The following is an 18626-nucleotide window of genomic DNA, read 5'->3' on the forward strand; positions in this document are numbered from 1 at the left end:
TGATGACGCAGAGGGACGTATGACTTCACGCTGTCATCCCATGAAAAAGTTTATTTATATGTAGAGAGAGACAGACTGACTGACTGACTGACTGACTTTTGTTTTTAAATGCTCTTCAGTATTTGGCAGATAATTGTGAAGAGTGTCAAAGACTTGCCAAGAGATTAAAGTACAAATGAGCTCTGGGATCTTTTCCGAGTTCTGTCACATACTTTCCACGTAGCTTTGCACAAGTCACTTCATTTCTCTGTGCCTCAGCTTCCAAGTCTGTAAAGTGGCAGTTTGGAAACTTAATTAATGAACGTTTGTAAAGTGCTTTGTGATCCCCAAACAAAAGGCCCTATGTAAGAGCTTGCTATAGTTAGTATCAATGTTAATAAAAAAATTTATGAGTCATCATCATTTAGGGCCCACACTCAGCCCTAATATAACTCAATTGACAACTAAATACAATATTTCAGTAAAGAGAATTTGTGTTTTGCCTCAAACATTGATAGATATGTTTTGAGCTTTGTTTTTAATGTCACTTCTATCGTGCTTTGATTACTGATTTCTAGATAGATGCTCAACAGGAATATGTCCAAAAGATTTGGGGAAAAAATAAGAAAGGCAGTACCAGTGAATTTGGACTTCCCCATAACATAATTGCTAAGCAACTTATCTCTCTGAACAACAATTGGTGAGTAATTTAATAAAGCCAGTCTTGTTGGAAATAAGTTTTATGTTCTAGTGATTGTAATTGATTTTTGTCTTCAGATAATGAATCTTGCTGTCTAAGGTGCTGGATACCAAATTGTAAATGTCTGAGGAAGGGCTATATAATGAAGATTAATGTGGCAGCAGTTTTACTATTTCATATACTTTGTGGTTTGCCAGTGAGACACTATGCAAGAAAAGTATTTTTTTTCTGATAGTGGATTTAATTCATTCACTTTGCATTGTATTGGGAAATTAATATTCCCTGTTAAAAGGGGCATGCTATTACTAATGTCAAAAGTCCACTTTCAAGGTCATTATTTGTTGTTTTTGTCCCAATATATTATCTTTCACTAGAGGGTGATGGTGTCATCGAGGGCTGGTTTCAATAATTAGGTGTTCATCTTAACATTATAAAAGAGAACTGGTTCGAGCACACACCCAGAAACCTGGGAAAACTAATCACAACCCAAGGTGCCTGTTGAAGACACTCTTCCTGCTCATAACCACTAAATCTGTGTGTAATGAAGGAACCTTCCTAAGGGAGAAGGAACACAGTATTAATTGGGGAAAATACAACAATGATTTCAAAGTATTCAAACTATAAGTAAATGTCTGCCCTACAGCCTCCTTTTTTGAGGCATAAGGGATCTTGCACAAAAGGGGATTTTTGCGTGAAATGACCCCGTCTACACTGCTTGTTTTTGTGCAAAAACCTCTTCCAAAAAAAGCATTGGCAGAGGCTATGCAAATGACAGCACGACAAATGCTAATGAGCGCTTCATTTGCATTGTCTCTGCCGACAAAAGGCTGCCGTGTATACGTAGCCTGAGGCTGCAGCCAAGGAAGAAAAGACTGGGATGTCTTCCCTGGTTGCAGTTCCACAAACCTGCCTGTGGCTAATGTAGCAATGGGGAGGAGGGATGGTGCTAAAGCCTCAATGCTGAGACTTTCCTTGGGGGGGCGAGGGGGAAGCTGTTGGCAGGGCAGCAGCAAGGAGAGGTACCATACAGCCCTGTTGGCTCTCAGCACCCTGCTCCCTTTGGAAAGCCCTAGCATCTGAGCTGCAGTGCCACTCCTGGCTGCTACTGTACCCACAGCCTCCCTACCCACCCTACAGCATCAGGACTCCAGCAGGGGCTCCCTTACTGGGCAGGGTTGCAGGCAGTCCAGCTCCTTATATCCTCTGCAGTCCCTAGGCACAGGCAGGTTTGTGGGTCTACAGCCAGAGAAGTCATGTCCCAGCACTTCCTTCCTTGGCTGCAGCCCCAGAAACTGTCCTGAATCATGCGATTTCTCAATAAGTGGCAGGTTGTGGCTGATATCTAAATCTGTTATCATTGAAGTCAATGGGACAGGATGGGTTCCCTGCATAATCTTGCCATTAATTGGAAATTATTAATAGAAAGATTGCTATTAAGCAGCATCCAGTGGACCAGTACAAAAGATTGTCCTGCCAATTGCTTATAAAACATAAGATTTTTCTTTTGATGGTGATCATGTTCTTCAATAAATTCACCAGTTTATTGAATTTCACTTCTTTTTAAAGCCCTAGTTTGAAGAACATTTACTTGCTGGAGTTTCACCCTTCCCTTGGCCTGGCATCTTTAATCTCAAAAGCTCTGGAGTACGTCTTCCAGGAGTTCTATAGCTTCTGTAGACCAAAAACACCCAGTGAAGCAACTAGTATAGAAAAACAAGTACTTCAGCTAGCAGTGGATGAATGGCTGACCATGGAAAAGCCTGACTCTTCATACAGCTCTCAAATTCAAAAAGATGTAGGTTCAATTTGTACTTTCTATGTAAGTGAGAATTGTGGTAACTTGTAAATCCACTTGAGTAAGCATTGTAAGGATGGAAAGAGCTTGTCGTTGCTATAATATTTGTTCTTTGTTTAGTGGTTAAGGTTTCAGTTTTATAATTTTTTTAGTATTTAATTATTTGACTGGCATTTATACATTGGTTAAAGTCCATTTTGTCTCTTTCTGTATGCAAGAGATCCCAACTTCCAGGCACAGTGATAAGAAAAGTGGCTTATTCTGATCTCACACTAATGAAGCACAATAAATCAAGTAGGCTGTGTCTACACTGGCAAGTTATTCCGGAAAATCAGCCGCTTTTCTGGAAAAACTTGCCAGCTATCTACACTGGCCACTTGAATTTCCGGAAAAGCACTGACGATCTAATGTAAAATCATCAGTGCTTTTCCGGAAAAACTATGCTGCTCCCGTTCGGGCAAAAGTCTTTTTCCAGAAAACTGTTCCGGAAAAGGGCCAGTGTAGACAGCACAGTAGTGTTTTCCGCAAAAAAGCCCCAATCGCGAAAATGACGATCGGGGCTTTTTTGCGGAAAAGCGCGTCTAGATTGGCCACGGACGCTTTTCCAGAAAAAGTGCTTTTCCGGAAAAGCGTCCTGCCAATCTAGATGCGCTTTTCCGAAAATGCTTTTAACGGAAAACTTTTCCGTTAAAAGCATTTCCGGAAAATCATGCCAGTGTAGACGTAGCCGCACTGTATAATCAGGTGAAAACAATTACGCAAATATAAAACTGTTCTGAGATTAGAATTGGGGCCTATACTCTCTTTGTTTGCATATAATTGAATAGTTATTAGTAATAAAAGGTTAGACGTATGTATAAATATTGCTATAAGTGGAACTGGTAACACTGCTTCCTATTTAGATTGCCCAAACACTTCCCATTTATAAGTCCCTATTTTTAGTTGCCCATAACTTCACCAAACTTTAATAATTTCAGACTGAATTTTTGGGAAAATTTTAGACTAATTTTCAAAAACCAGACTAGAGCAGTGGTGGGCAATAAGATGGAGATAGTTTTCCAGGGTTAGACACTTTAATTTACCTGTGCCTCTGCAAATATGGCAGCTTGAAGCTTCCGTTGGCTACAGATCACCATTCCCAGCCAGTTGGAGCTGCAGGAAGAAACACAGATGGGGACACTGCCTCCTGCAGCTCCCAAGGACTAACCCTAGCGAACCACAGCCGGCCCAGGGGCTGGTTATTGTCTACCTCTGGACTAGATGGAAATATTTTGATTTGCTCAGAGATTTTAAATTTGACAGAGGAGCAGCCTTTGCGTCAGGCCTATTAGTCATTGCTGTGAAATATTATAGCTCACACATGCTCATTAAAGGTTTCTTTTAATAATAATTTTAGCAGTTTCTGTCTTCACTTTATATGACTCTGGTTGTGAAGGGAGGACGGGGCCCAGGCACCTGAAGGGAGAGCAAGGAGATTGAGAGCACAGGAGAGCCAATGATCCCACCCTGCTTGGCTCAGGCAGCATGGAGGAGGAAGCTGCCTGATTTGAATGCATGGGAGATGAGCCTCACGTGGTGTGGTAGGGAAAATAGATTGGGAGAAGGAGCCCGTGAATGCATGTGGAAACTGGAAATGGAGTATTACAGAGAGAAGAGCAGGAAACTGAGATGGAACATCTGCATGAGAGGAAGCCTGGAACAGGGGGAGGAGGAAGAATAGAGACTGGCTGGACAAGGATCTGGGGGTGGGTGGGGACTGGGAGAAAAGGATACTGGAACAGGGGGTTGGGAGAGTCTGCTAAGGTCCCTGCCAGTAGTAACTTCAAGGTAGCGGTACCAGGCACTGCCACAGGCAGAAGCACTCTAGCTGAGACAGGTGTGGCCCCGGAAGGTTTCTAGGTTCTTGAGGGTGAGGTCATAGGAGACTGGAAGGGGATTGGGTACAATTCTGTGAGGGGGAGGGCTGCCATGTAAGGTGGGGTTCCAACCCCAAAAACAGTGCAGTGAGGTTCTGCACGTGCCAAAAGATGGCAAAGCTGGGGAGCGCTGGGTGGGGGAAGCAGGGCAGGCCCTGACCCCCCCAACTTCCCCGTTGTCAGCTAGAGTGCCAGAGCAGGGCAACCACATGAATCCACTCTCCAGCGGAAGCTCGAGGGCTGAACACAAAAGATCTGCCAGGCTCGACATGGCCTGCAGGCCAGAGTTTGCCCACCTCTGCTCTGCTTGGTCTTTGGAGACAACTGCACAAAGGAGCCAGACAGACTACAACTATAGGGGGAGAACACCCAAAGCTGGGACATTCGAGGTGCATTTACACAGCAGGGCTTAACTTGAAATAAACTATGCAAATTGAGCTACGTCAATAGCGTAGCTTGTTTCAAAATTGGGAATGTCTACACAGCACTTATTTCGAAATAGAGCACTCTTCCTCCAACTTCCCTTACTTTTCATACAGTGCGGGTTACAGGAGTCGGAGTAAGAAGACTTCCAGCTTGACAGTATTTCAACATTATTTTGAAATAACTGCCTGCTGGGTAGACGTGGTTTAAGTTATTTCGAAATAACACTAGCTGTGTAGCTAATAATCTTGAAATAACGTTGCTGTGTAGATGTACCCTTAGAGAACTTCCTACTGCTTTAACTGGATTTTCTCTGCTCTATGCTAAATGGCTGTTTGGTCTAACCCTGCTAGCGCTCCTCTCCCATAGACTCTTCACCTCGACTTCCTTCTAACCTAACTCTCTTACCTTCTTTGCCTTTCTCTTCTCTTCCCATTTAGGTTATTCCCTCCCGTGTAAATCTACTTCCCTCCACATATGAAATCAACAAAAAAATCATGGTATTAATATCCTGTGTGCCACCATCCAGTTTGCCACTCTATATGTGTTATATCCCTTCTCCCACCAAGTAGCTGTTGTATCTATTTTATAAGCACTTCAAGACAGGGACCATCTGTTCTGCTTTTATGTAGTGCCTATGCAATGAAGCACCATTCTTGGTGTTGTCCCTTAGGCATTCCTATAACAAATGTGGTTAATAATGATCTCCCTTTTCTTTTTTTCCTTGCAGTTATTTGCAAGCACGCTGATGGAAGACCCACTCCTTATACGGGATATTGCTATGTTAGCACTAGAGTCAGGAAAAAATGAAGAAAAGAAGCAAGGCAGAGAAAAACAAGCCTTTATTCTGGAGACCTTCTCGAGGCTCCTGGAACTCATCACGCTCTGCCATCGACTGATCGAGACAGCCATGGAGAGTGCACAGTTGGCTAGGTTAGCACAGATCACATGTGATAGCACCTCTTGTTCTCCAACCGGTATATGGAAGAGTTGTATATGCTGCATTTACAAATGTTCATGTTTTTAATAAACTGAGGTATAACTTAAAGCTGATAAAAAACACATGAAAAGTAGGAGGGGGGGGTTAGGGTCCTTCATCTAATGAAAATGGAGGTCTTTCTATCTTACTGGAGTAGGGTAACCAGGGGGAAATAAATTAATCATTAACCAAGTCCAAGTGGCGATAGATACAGCTTTTTCTGTGATAACGGTTTTAAGACCATTTACCTTTTTAAAAAATAAAATGACATGCCAAAGATAGGTTAAGAAGCCTGGTGTCTTATACTTTATTCATTTACTTCAACAATCAGCAGGCAAATATAGTGCTGTTTGAACCACACAGATCTGAAATAGATCTGGAAAAGTCTGGGTTTATTCCAATGTGAAAAATGTTGACATTTCTTCACAAAACAAAAAATTAAAAAAACAGTTTGTAAAGCAGGTGCTTTGCACAAAATATGTGGATTTTTTCCCCATTAAACACATTTTCTGTCAACATTTTTTGACATAAAATTTTCCAAAGAACCCTAATCTGAAATCTGGAATTTTCTCTGTTAAAAATATCTGCAAAAAATAAGCAGTCTTTGAAACGGCAATTATATAAATCCGTAAAATCCCAGCAGTGAATTGTCATTAATGTAGGAATAGAAGGAAGCTTTGTAAAAAGCTCTGCAGGGAAAATAAGGGCTTCCTCAAGATGCATACATAAATCGATTTTAAAATATAATTTGTTTCAGATAAATTATGCTGTGTAATAAACTGAGCAGCAGTATAAACAGAAGTAGTTTATTGAATGTGACATTTTAGGGGCTAATTTTGTACCTTGTTGTAACAGGAGTATCACAGTTCATTAAGCCACCTTCCATGAAAGACACTGGGATTTGAATTTTGGATTGAAAATTTAAAAAGGCAAATAAACTTTTTATTCAGCTTTACAGAGTAAAATGAAGTGATTGAAACTAAATTAGTTGATTCTCTAGTGTGTACCGGGGCTGTAATGAAACTTTTCAGAATTGCCAGCACCATCACTGTTACTTGTCTGCTCCTTTCATGTTGAAAACTGATTTATATCTGAAAATACATATAATGTCTGCACTATTCCACCTAGCTCATTTGTCTTGTCTTTTTGCTTTGTTCCTTAGTAAGGTCCGTATATGGTATGTGTGTCGAGACAATGTGATTATAAGGCATGTAGTTGTAGGGGAATGTGGAGGCAGGTTAGATTCAATCTCAGTTTTGTTCTTCTGTTTCCTTTATTGCCATATTAATCTTTGCCGTCTCAATTTCTGCCTCCCGCTCCCTTTTTTGTTCTCTTGGTATATTTTTTCTTTGCCACTGTTTTCCTTTGTAACACACACATATACAAGCAAATACATTTTTGTGTATTTATGAATTGCTCACTTGGCTACAGGGTGAACTAAGGAGCAACTCATTCTGCAAGCTGAATCTGTAGCATAACAACGGCCGTACTGGGTCAGACCAAAGGTCCATCTAGTCCAGTAGCCTGTCTACCGACAGTGGCCAGCACCAGGTGCCCCAGAGAGGGTGGACCGAAGACAATGATCAAGTGATTTGTCTCCTGCCATCCTTCTCCAGCCTCTGACAAACAGAGGCCAGGGACACCATTTCTATTCCTTGGCTAATAGCCTTTTATAGACCTAACCTCCATGAAACTATCTAGCTTCTCTTTAAACTCTGTTATAGTCCTAGCCTTCACAGCCTCCTCTGGCAAGGAGTTCCACAGGTTGACTATACTCTGTGTGGAGAACTTTCTTTTATTGGTTTTAAACCTGCTACCCATTAACTTCATTTGGTGTCCTCTAATTCTTCTATTATGGGAACTAATACATAACTTTATTCGCCCTCTCTACACCATATATATATATATATCTATCTTATCCCCCCTCAGTCTCCTCTTTTCTAAACTGAAAAGTCCCAGTCGTTTTAACCTCTCTTCATTTGGGACCCGTTCCAAACCCCTGATCATTTTAGTTGCTCTTTTCTGAACCCTTTGCAAGGCCAAAATATCTTTTTGAGATGAGGAGACCACGTCTGTACACAGTATTCAAGATGTCGGCATACCATAGTTTTATACAGGGGAAGTAAGATATTCCGTGTCTTATTTTCTATCCCTTTCTTAATAATTCCTAGCATCCTATTTGCCTTTTTGACCGCCGCTGCACACTGTGTGGAAGTTTTCAGAGAACTATCCACGATAACTCCAAGATCTCTTTCCTGATTAGTCATAGCCAAATTAGCCCCCATCATACTGTATGTATAGTTGGGGTTATTTTTGCCGATGTGCATTACTTTACACTTATCCACATTAAATTTCATTTGCCATTTTGTTGCCCAATCACTCAGTTTGGTGAGATCTTTTTGGAGTCCCTCACAGTCTGCTTCTGTCTTGACTATCCTAAACAGTTTGGTATCATCCGCAAACTTTACCACCTCACTGCTTACCCCTTTCTCCAGATCATTTATGAATAAGTTGAACAGAATTGGTCCCAGGACTGACCCTTGGGGGACACTACTGGTTACCCTTCTCCATTCTGAAAATTTACCATTTATTCCTACCGTTTGTTTTCTGTCTCTTAACCAGTTCTCAATCCATGAAAGGACCTTCCCTCTTATCCCATGGGAATGTAATTTACACAAGAGCCTTTGGTGAGGGACCTTGTCAAAGCATAAATGTGCCAAGCCCTTTTTTTTTACCTGAATTCTTTTATTCTACACTTCCTACATAGTGTTGATTGATGTGTTTGGTGCTTTTTAATGTTCCCAGATGTGACACCCTTTCTGCCTGTCCTTTTCTTTCTTCTTTTATTTCATTTTTTTTCTAATCCCACAGAGACAGGGAGAGTTAGGACATCTGGGCCCTATATGTGGCTTTGCCACTTATTCACTAAGGCTATGTCTATGCTAGACTAGCTATGCCACTGTAGGGTCTGTAATGTATAACATAGCCTAATTAGCTCATCTGTGACTTGGCTTAGCTATTTATAAAATAGGCATAACACTTGTCTTCCTCAGAGACCTACTGTTATGACAAAAGGAAGTGTAGTTATCTTATTTCTCTGCCACCCTGTATCCAAACATCCAACCTTCTGATGGTCATATGGGATCATCTTTTTCCTTGTCTCCTACTATATTGTTATAATGTGTTTAATTGGGCTGAACTAAGGATTTCTGCAACACAACTTCCACACATTTTCTGTTTGAATGGTAAAAATGCTTGTTCAGGGTCTGATAATCTCCTGTCTTAACTACTATAATTTCCTCCATTGCCCATACCTCTTCTGAAGCACTATCCTCCAGTTCATTCAAAACATGGCTGACAAAATTCTCTTCTTTGTATGTCAGGCTGACTGTTTTACACTCCTCTTTGAATCTCTCACAAACTTTCTCTCAAACATTGCTTAAAACATTGCACTTTTTGTCCTTTATTTTGTGTATTGTAAGTGACAATCAGATGGTCAGGGCTAATCAAATAATGAATATTAGTGGCACAATGAGCAGTATTTGTTCTGGTGTAATTGGCGCCATACCAGCTGCAAGTAGCATTACAATTTACAGAGAAGTATCATACTGTAGCAAGTCAGTAGGATACCTGCTGCCCTAATGCTGAAGCAGCGGCTTCATGGTTCTTTTCAGACTGCCTGTCCTGGAGGGAGCCCTGTTGGGTTGTATACAGCAGTCTCCATTGTGTCCCAAGGCACTAAGTCATGTTGCAGTGTTCTGACCATTCATTGGTCCATCCCAAGTTAACCCCCGCCCTGCTCACTTCCTATTGGGCCATGGCTCCTTTTTTCTGGATCATGGTCTCAGTCATTCTAGTATCTGCTTCATTTGCTGGGGGACAACATCCTTTTCTTCAGGGCCTCTAGTGGGCTTTTGTCCCCAAGGGGTGGAGGTGGGGAGTATGGATCACTGTCCATAGAATGACATTTCTAAGGCTGTATTCACTCTGCCTAGAGCTCCAGGTATAGCCTGTAACTCCTTCCCCCATCTCACTAGGCTGATAGTGCCTTTTAAAACTGATCCATTATATAGAGCAGGGCCTCCTTGGCCTAGTACTGCTGGATGCCTTGCTCTGATTTAGAATGGGGCTTCTAAGCTTCTTCATACATACTAAACATGTATACAAAAGATAATGGATTTCTAGGTCTGTATTATTTACGGCAGTACAAAGCATTTAAAAAAAATGAAACAACTGTATCTAATAGTCCTATTTTTTGTTTCAGGATGTACAAGGCAGATGGGTTTTGATGAGTTCCATTTATACTTGAAACCAGTGCACTTTGAATTTGCATCTCACAAGGAGAAAGCAGACCAATCCCCACCAATATTCATTATAGCTCTCCTGGAAGATGACAGTAGTGTGAACAGGTAAACTAGACCTTTGTCCTATTTCACAAGACATAGTGTCATTAAATACCTTTCCAGACAGATCATAACCAAGCATATTCATCAGTCTAATAAGCCCCATCATAAGTGAAAGGCGTACTCACATTATTCACACAGGAAACTTAAAATGTTGTGTAATTTGATTCCTTAGCCATAAGTAACGTCTTCTGTATTTCTACTGTAAAGATGTGCAGTAATAAAAGGGGGCACCACATTTGTGTGGAACCCTAAGTCATTTTGGACATAAAATGGATGAGCTCTCTCAAAATGAGGGATATTTTGAGAGTTGGGATCAAGGGAGAAAGAGAGTGGTTCCCAGACTTCTACAAATAGTGAAATGAGACCCTAAAAAACAATTATTAGTTAGTCCATAAATGTGAATGTAAAGTTGTTGGATTACAGAAATCATTCTCCAACGTTTGTCCTATTCTATATGAAACAACTTCAAATCTTAGCCTATGATTGCAACCGGATAAATCCCTGCATGAAGAAGAGACTTCTTGTGTCTTTTCCTTTCTTTCTTTATGCAACCATGCATGTTTCAGGTCTGGAAAATATTGCAGTTGTTTTGATCTCACCATTACAAAGCTAATACATAAAACAAATTTTTTTTTAAATCAAGGACTTTTTGATGGGATGGAATTATAGTAGGACAATCCATTTTTCTTTCCATAGTCAGCAATGATATTTTTATCAGTGGCTCTCAGTCATTAGTATTTGTGCCCAAGCTTCAGATTTTCCTCCCCATCTGAATGATATACAATTAACTGGGAGGTGAGAAGTGATTTATTCTCTAATCCACACTGGAGACTGGACTGCTCCAAACATATAGTTGCAAGCATCTGAATCTCAAGGATAGAATGTGCAAACTTGAATTCTGGGCAGTGGCAGGCACTGTCTGTTAAGACTGATGTCATAGTCTGGTTCTCAAAATGTTAGGAACTAGTATTTTAAATGATGCTTGATTTAAGTGGACAAGTAGATTTTTCACTTGGTAACCCAACTCCTAAAGCCAAATGGGGAAGAATTCATGGTTCTCTGTGTGGTCACCCACAGATTTCACAGAATCCTATTTCTCTCTCAAATGTTTCTGAAATATTTAGTAATACCCTAATCTTAATTTTGTTTAAAGGAATTTTTTCATTCTTTAAAGAAGAATTACATGTGGGAAGAAAGCAGAAATCACAGAACACATCAGCATTACCTTTCTTTCCTTCAGTTTGGTTTCTTCAATGCATTCTCTGTGTTTCCAATTATTATGATTTTTTTCTTGCAGATATATTCCGTCTACTTTATTGTTAAGCATCCAAGAGATTGACAATAATCAAATTGGAAAATTTACCTTTAATACAAGAGATGGCTTTATTCAGGTAAATAGTTTATTTTATTTCCAATGGAAACCAAAATCATACAATGCACATGATTATTTTAACAAGTATGTTACAATAGTATTTAAAGGCCTCAACTAACTGGGGCTTCATTGTGTTAGGCAGTGTACATTTCTCTTACCATGTTTTATTATTTTGTATTTCTGCATGTAACAGTGTAATTTTGTTCACGTTTCCAAACTATCACTTGATAATATCAAGCAAAGCCTTTGTATAATAACTGCAGGCCCAATCTAAATATATTTACTGAGACAGAATTCTCTTGAAGTCAATGGGAATTTTTCCAAAGTTGTGTGGTCTGCTAAGTAAAAAATAAACAAATCAGAAAATTATGTTACGTTGTGGTGGGGTGTGCAGTGTGCTATGTTTTATGTTATGTTAAGTTCAATGCAGAAAAGGGTTTCTTTTCCCCAAGGAGAAAAGAAAGTGAATCTCTCATTTCCTACATTATTTCCAAGTAACAGATTCTGTGATTTTTTTTGTGCACCCTTGCATTAAAACAATGGGTACTGTTAAAAAAGTAGGAACAAAATTATATGTTGCAAAGTGTCATGCCATAGAACTTTCCCAGTCCTTCAGAACTTCTTTCCACAATTTCCCCAGACATGGCCCATGCTCTTTACCAAGATGATATATAATTAAAATTCCATCTCAAATACCAAAACAAAAACAATCAATATCCTAGTCACACTTTATATGAACCTATGGCATCCCTCTGTATCATATCCTGTTGTATAGAATTTCAAGTGAAGTGACTTCAGCCTTTAGCCACAGTTAAATAAGTATGAATCAATAGCAGAATGATTAATGCTACTTCCGGAGATTAATTAAGGCAAGAAAAAATTAGCGTGATCTCTGTGACCTGTGTTTACATTTAGGGGAAATTGCCAATAATTTTTGTGTTTTCATCCTTTAGTTGTTGTCCCCGTCTGCAGTGGAGAACATGCAAATCACCCTTGCCTGTCAAGTCACTCAAAAAAAATGCTCTTATTGTTGCTGTTCAGTAAGCCTCATTTTGTCATATGATCCAGCCTACACAAACAATGGACATAAAGGTCAGCAGCTTTTCATTTCCCTAACCCCACAGTTAGGAGCTAATGTCATGTGCAAGCGCTGATAGTGATCAGTTAGCTAACAGTTTACAATACAAAAGGACTCTAGCAATTCTTTTCAAATATGTTACCTGTGATTCATTTAATGCACATTAGTTGATCCGGTGACCAAGAATGGGCTGGAAAAATACAGTAAAGAGCACGAGGAATTAAATGTGCAGGAATCACTGGAGGAAATCCTATGGCCTGTGCTGTTCAGGAAGTTGCTCCAGTTGATCTTAGTGCTCTCTTCTGGTCTTGACATCTGTGATCTTTTAGGAAGGGGATATTTCCATCATGTAACAGCACCATCAACTCATATCTCCTCTCTGTCATCTTGCCTTCTACAAATAGATGTACAGTTGTGATATTATCTTGAATGAGAAAATAACTCAAATTGTCAAAGAATGAACAAACCATCCCAGAGTCACATGGTTGTCATTGCTTTCCATCCTCTTGCTTGACAACGTTTTAATTCTGCATTTAAAGTACAGTATTCAGTAGCTGATTTACCATCATCTCCTGAACTGTTGCTCCATGCTATTACACAACTGTTGTGTTTTACCCTTACAGAGATGCATTTCACTGATGGGTTAAGTGACCCCTTGTAGATAATTTAATTTTTTTTAAATACACAGAAATCCTTCAGAATAAAAGATACTCTGTGAATGTTCCTTTTTTTTTTAAGTTTTCCATCCCCCCACATAGTTGTCCATAATTTTATTCTGTGGCTGATGATCCACCCACGGTACATTCTCTTTTCACAACTCGCACTTCTATTTCACTTCTTTTGCAGCCAGTATCCTGAGCACAAGCCATGTTATTTACTTTTAAATTATACAACAGATTGAAACTCCCTATTTCTGGCTTCCCTTGTCCGGCAACATCCCTGGTCTGGCAGCATCCGTGTGAGCACTCACAGGATAAGCTGTTGGGCTGAGGCCAGGAATGTTGCCAAATTAGAGGGCCGAGATGGAGCTCTGGGAGCAGCAGAATCACTAGGAGAAACACAGAGCCCCTGGTCTCTGTGGGGGAGGGAGGGAGTGGAGCTCTCTGTCACCCGAGGGAGGTCACCAGCATGTCTGCTGGAGAGGAGCACAGAGACCCCTGGGCCATAGCAAGATGCTGGGGTAGAGAGCACAGAGCCGCTGTGAGGAACACAGAGCCCCCTGAGTGGCAGCAGAGCCATTGGTTGGAGCGTGGAGCTCCCGTGCAGTGGGGCTGCTTGATGGAGCCCACTGGGCAGCAGCAAAGCTGCTTGGTGCAGCGTGAAGCCCCAGGTGGCAGCAAGGTGCTGGGGGGAGGGGGCGTGGAGAATGCAGAGACGCTGAGCAGAGTGGAGCTCTGGACTGCATTGGAGTTCCTGGCCACTTTGGGAAGAGAGGAGCTTGGGCTACAGTGAAGCCTGTGGGAGTAGAGTCCCCTCTTCCCCCAAGTTGTGGGGAAAGCAGAGCCCTGGTGGCCATGGAGCTGCCTGGGGAAAAGCAGAACCCCTGGGTGACCAGGGGAAAAGCAGAGCCTCTGCTACATTGACCTCCTTTGGTCCGGCAAATTCCCTGGTTTGGGACTATTTTAGTCCCAAGGGTGCTGGACAATTGAGGTACAACCTGTACTTCACCATAACAAAGCTGGTAAATAAAATAAACAGTTTTTTAAAAAATGAAGGGTTTTTTGATAGGGTGGAAATGAAATAGGAAAATCCATTTTTCTTTTCAGATTCAGCAAGAATAATTTCTGTTAGTGGTTCTCAATCATTAGTATATATGCCCAGGCTTCAGGTTCCCCGAATGAATGAATCTATCTGTCTATCTGTCTGCAAGTCCATTTGTTCAAGAACTCCTCCTAAATGGTAAGAACTAGGACCACCAAACTTGATATGCAGCTTCCTCTTCTCCTAACTTAAGCAAGGTCAGGGTTTGGTTGTGCCAGGACAATTGGAAGTCCTGGGAAGAGGACTGTTTTCCATAACATGCAAAGAGAGGGGCTGCTATTTGGAGGGATGTGATATGAGAGTGTCCTTTGGAGCAGCAATTCTGCAGGGGAGAGCTATCCTGAAGAGTGTCCACTGGGGGCAGCTGTACCACCAAGGAAGTGGCCAGCAGGGTTGGGGCTCTACCATCTTGCCTGCCAGCACACCAAGCAGCATCCCTGCCCCAAACCCTTTCCCAAATGGCCCATGGCCACAGCACCAGAGGGTTGGGGGAAGGCCTCTGCAAGCCAAGGGGAAGGGTCTGGAGGTAGAAAAAAGACCCCTGGTGGCAGGGGAGGAGGTTGGGATGGCGGGTGGGGGCAGAAAGGCTCCTGGTGGCCTAAAAGGGAGTTTGGGGGGAAAAAAGACCCCTGGTGGCCGGGTTGGTGGGAGAAGAGGCCTCTAGGGTTGCCAGATGGTTTCTGGAAAGAAAAAAAAAAAAGAGGAACACAAAAAATCCAGCCAACCAAAAAAACCAAGTGTGGCCTCTTTTAGAAATGCTTTTGAGGATTTTTGGCCCTAACAGGCTGCCAGTGGCCGCTCTGGTTTCACGAGGCATACCGAAGCGGTTGACAAAGGCTTCCCGTGTCGACTGCGCCATGTCTAGACTGCCGTGCTGTGCTGTATCAGCTGATTGTTGGCACAGTGCGGTGGCCATTTTTATTTTAATGAAGCGGGGATTATTTAAATCCCTGCTTCATTGACTATGTTGAGTAAACTACTTTACATGGCTCTGTCGACTGAGCCATGTAATCTAGACACACTCGAGGCGAAAAATACCGAACTGTCTGGTTCAATACCGGACACCTAGCAACCTTAAGGCCCCTGGCAGGTGGGGAAGGGGGGGAGGGGAAAGAGAAGAGGCCCATTCTGGATGGGATCCCCCTGCCCTGAGCCCATCCTTACCTTCCAACCCTCACTCTTGCACTGTTCTTCTTCCCCAGTCTCCTGCACTCACTCCCCCCCCCCCACACATCCTCAAGGCCCTGAGTCCTGCACCCCCCCCACACTGCCAGACCCCTACCCTGAAGGACCTGGACAAATGTTGGGTGAGTCTGCTAGTGATATATAATTCAGCCACAAACATGACAGAACCTTATTTCCCTCTCAAAGGCTTCTGAAATCTTTAGGAATATCCAATCTTTATTTTTGTTTAATGAAGGAATGGGAAGAAGGCAGAAAATACAGAGTACTTCAGCATTGCCTTTCTTTCCTCCAGTTTGGTTTTTCTGATGCATTATCTGTGTTACGGATGATTAAGATTCTTATTTCTTGCAGATATATTCCATGGTGCAACAGGCTTTCTGATGCCTTCCTACTGGGAGGCACCTGATGCTCATCCCTTTTCCTAGGACACTCTTATAACTCATTTTATTTCACTGTTAAAAAGAAAAGGAAAAACATAGTTCATTGTCACCATTTTCAGTCCTTGCACTTTGAGTTCTGTTGGGGTGCCATGGGCTAACAGGGTGCTTTGTGCTTCAGTAGTTTGCACATCTCTGTGGCTAGTACATGTCAGTGCTTCTGAATGTCAGCCAGAGCCAGGAGCAGGTTTTCCAACACACTCATATTTCCTTTCCCCCACATTAAAGGGAAGAGAAGCTTTGTTGATGTCTTATCCCCTGAAGCATGTAAGTTACAACAAAGTAGACTTGTTTACCCATATGTAACTTACACTCTTTTGCACATCTGATTTAAACCCATTATTCCCCATCACATACCTGAGCACTGTTAGCTCACTGGAATTGGTATCCTGAACAGAGCTGGTTCAAAGAGTTCTGATAAAACATTGTTTTCTCAGAAATAGCTGAGTCTGCAAAATCTGAACCTTTTGCAGAGATGCCATAGTTCTAATGGAATCCAGGGAGATTTCTATCAGAGCTTGTAGCTCCATTGCAGCCCATCAGCTGGATTGGCCTGAAACGGGGGCTCCATCCTTTTCCTAGAGATGTTCACAATGTTGGGATTTCAGTCCTAATCAGAATGAAACCACATTTTGAAATGTCAGTGTCCTTCGAAAAAAAACCAATTCTTTCTCTGAACAGCTCTAATCTTGAAGTCATTTCCCAATCATTTGCCTGCAATGTAATACAAGTTGCTGTTGCCATGACTCCCAGACTTGCTTATTCCCCCTGTTAGTATGGCCTGGTCTTCCAAAAACTTAGAATTATTTTACTGTCTAAAATTGTTCTGGCTTTTTTCTTTAGAAAGTCAGTGACTATGCATATAGTTTACACATGTCTCCTTTCAGAAATAAATCATTCAATTACTACTGCGTCTGTTTCTGGGCTAGTTTTTACTCATGAACAGTCAGTAAATATTAGCTGTCTAAATACAAACCTGAACAATTAATTGAACCAGCAAGGCAGCAGCAACAACAGGAGGCTTAGGCAGGTCATAAAGCAATTATTCAAGACCAAGAAGTAAACATGTCTATATTTCATGTATCAGCATAAAGATGAAGAGGGTAGATTGAAAATCTCTTATAGGAGGTTCTTCTGTACTCTTGTTCACTCTAGTCAAGAATTTGCATTTTCCTCTTGCCATGGTCCAAAGCAGCCACAAGCAAATGTCTGATACATTGCTGGTATCCACAGGGCTTCTAAATGATATCTAAATCAGATTAAACTACATTAAATTGCAGGATTAAAATTCAGCACTGGATGTTTTTTGTCACCTAAAATACAAAATTTAAAAGTCATCTAAAGTTTTGGTCTCCAGATGGCTTTGCTGTCACACCGTAGCACACAAGTGCCTTGGGAAAATCAATGGGGCATGGCAATGGTTTTGGGCAGTGGATGGTGCTCTTATGGATGGCTCTGAATTTTGTAAGTACATTCCTGTGTTGGTCCATAGGATAAAAACTAGTAGGAAAAGACCCTTATTTTCTCTTTCTGCTAACCTCCTTGCTGTTCACTGCTTTCTGTAGATGAGAAATAGTGGGTATTTTATATACAAGGTCGGGGGCATGGGAAATTACCTCCTAATTCTCTTTCTTCTGATAGTGTTTCCACTGATGTGAGCCAGCCCATGTTTTTCTGTTTACCTATCACAATGTAGGCTTCCTTTTAAAGCCATTTCTTTTTCTCTCTTGCTGCATGTAGTTAATGTTAATCCATGACCATTTTTTACATTCATTTTCCATGGGTAAATTGACTGTTCAAAATATGTCTTATACGGCAAGTATAAGATGAAAACCTATCTTTTAACTAGAAAATTAGGGGGTCGTCTTATACGCCCAGTCGCCTTATACGCCGGAAAATACGGTATGTATGGGGACCATCATAAGAAGAAGGAGAAATTAATTACTTGTCACTGGAGGTTATTTGAGATGTGTGGTCACTCTTTGCATTCCAATACCTGACTGCCTTGCCCTTTGATGCGGATACTCTCTGCTGCAGTAATAGAGAGACTGAAAGTGCCTCTTACAACCTTGCATGGAACATGTTGTGATGTAAAGCAACCCAACAGACGTTGCTGCTGAAAGACTTGCTGCTCCAGCACACGGAATACAAATAGGGACCACATATCTCAAAGAACCTTCAGTTACAGGTAAATAACCTCCTCTTCCATGTAGAATTTCCTTTTCCCTGAAGAATTGGTGTTGAAGAGCTGCTGAATGCCAGTAGGGGCCACTGGACACACCAGAGCCCGGCTCCCCCATTTGCAAATAGAAGGTACTGCTAGGGGCAGTGGGATGCAGTTAGAAGGTTCCTAGCAGCTGCAGTTCCTGCCATGCCCTGAAAGAAGGCAGTGGCATACAAGAAACTCCATACAAACCTGGGACCAAACATCAGGCTGTTTTTCCCTCTGGATCTCTGCTTGGGTGGGGGCAGGAATGGGGATGTCAGTGCAGGCATGGAGGGGGTACAGTTAAATTATGGAGGAGAGGGAGTGTGAGTGTCAGGGCTGGCAGTGCCCCTCGGCTAGGCTCTAGGAGAAAGAAGAGGGACTGCGGA

The 18626-nt window shown here is 41.7% G+C and overlaps 1 pseudogene across 1 annotated transcript in view; it reads left to right on the forward strand.

Moving 5' to 3' along the window:
• Window positions 1–18626, forward strand: part of LOC102458688 (uncharacterized) — a 113805-nt pseudogene that overhangs the window by 34001 nt on the left and 61178 nt on the right. The window contains exons 15-22 of the transcript XR_016349146.1: window positions 558–679; window positions 2246–2474; window positions 5544–5835; window positions 6955–6969; window positions 10057–10201; window positions 11496–11589; window positions 12524–12669; window positions 12816–12903. The product of XR_016349146.1 is annotated as an uncharacterized LOC102458688 (transcript). The remainder of the gene's footprint in view (window positions 1–557; window positions 680–2245; window positions 2475–5543; window positions 5836–6954; window positions 6970–10056; window positions 10202–11495; window positions 11590–12523; window positions 12670–12815; window positions 12904–18626) is intronic.

This window comes from Pelodiscus sinensis, chromosome 3 (assembly GCF_052426305.1).
Source record: "Pelodiscus sinensis isolate ZL-2025 chromosome 3, ASM5242630v1, whole genome shotgun sequence".
NCBI lineage: Eukaryota > Metazoa > Chordata > Testudines > Trionychidae > Pelodiscus > Pelodiscus sinensis.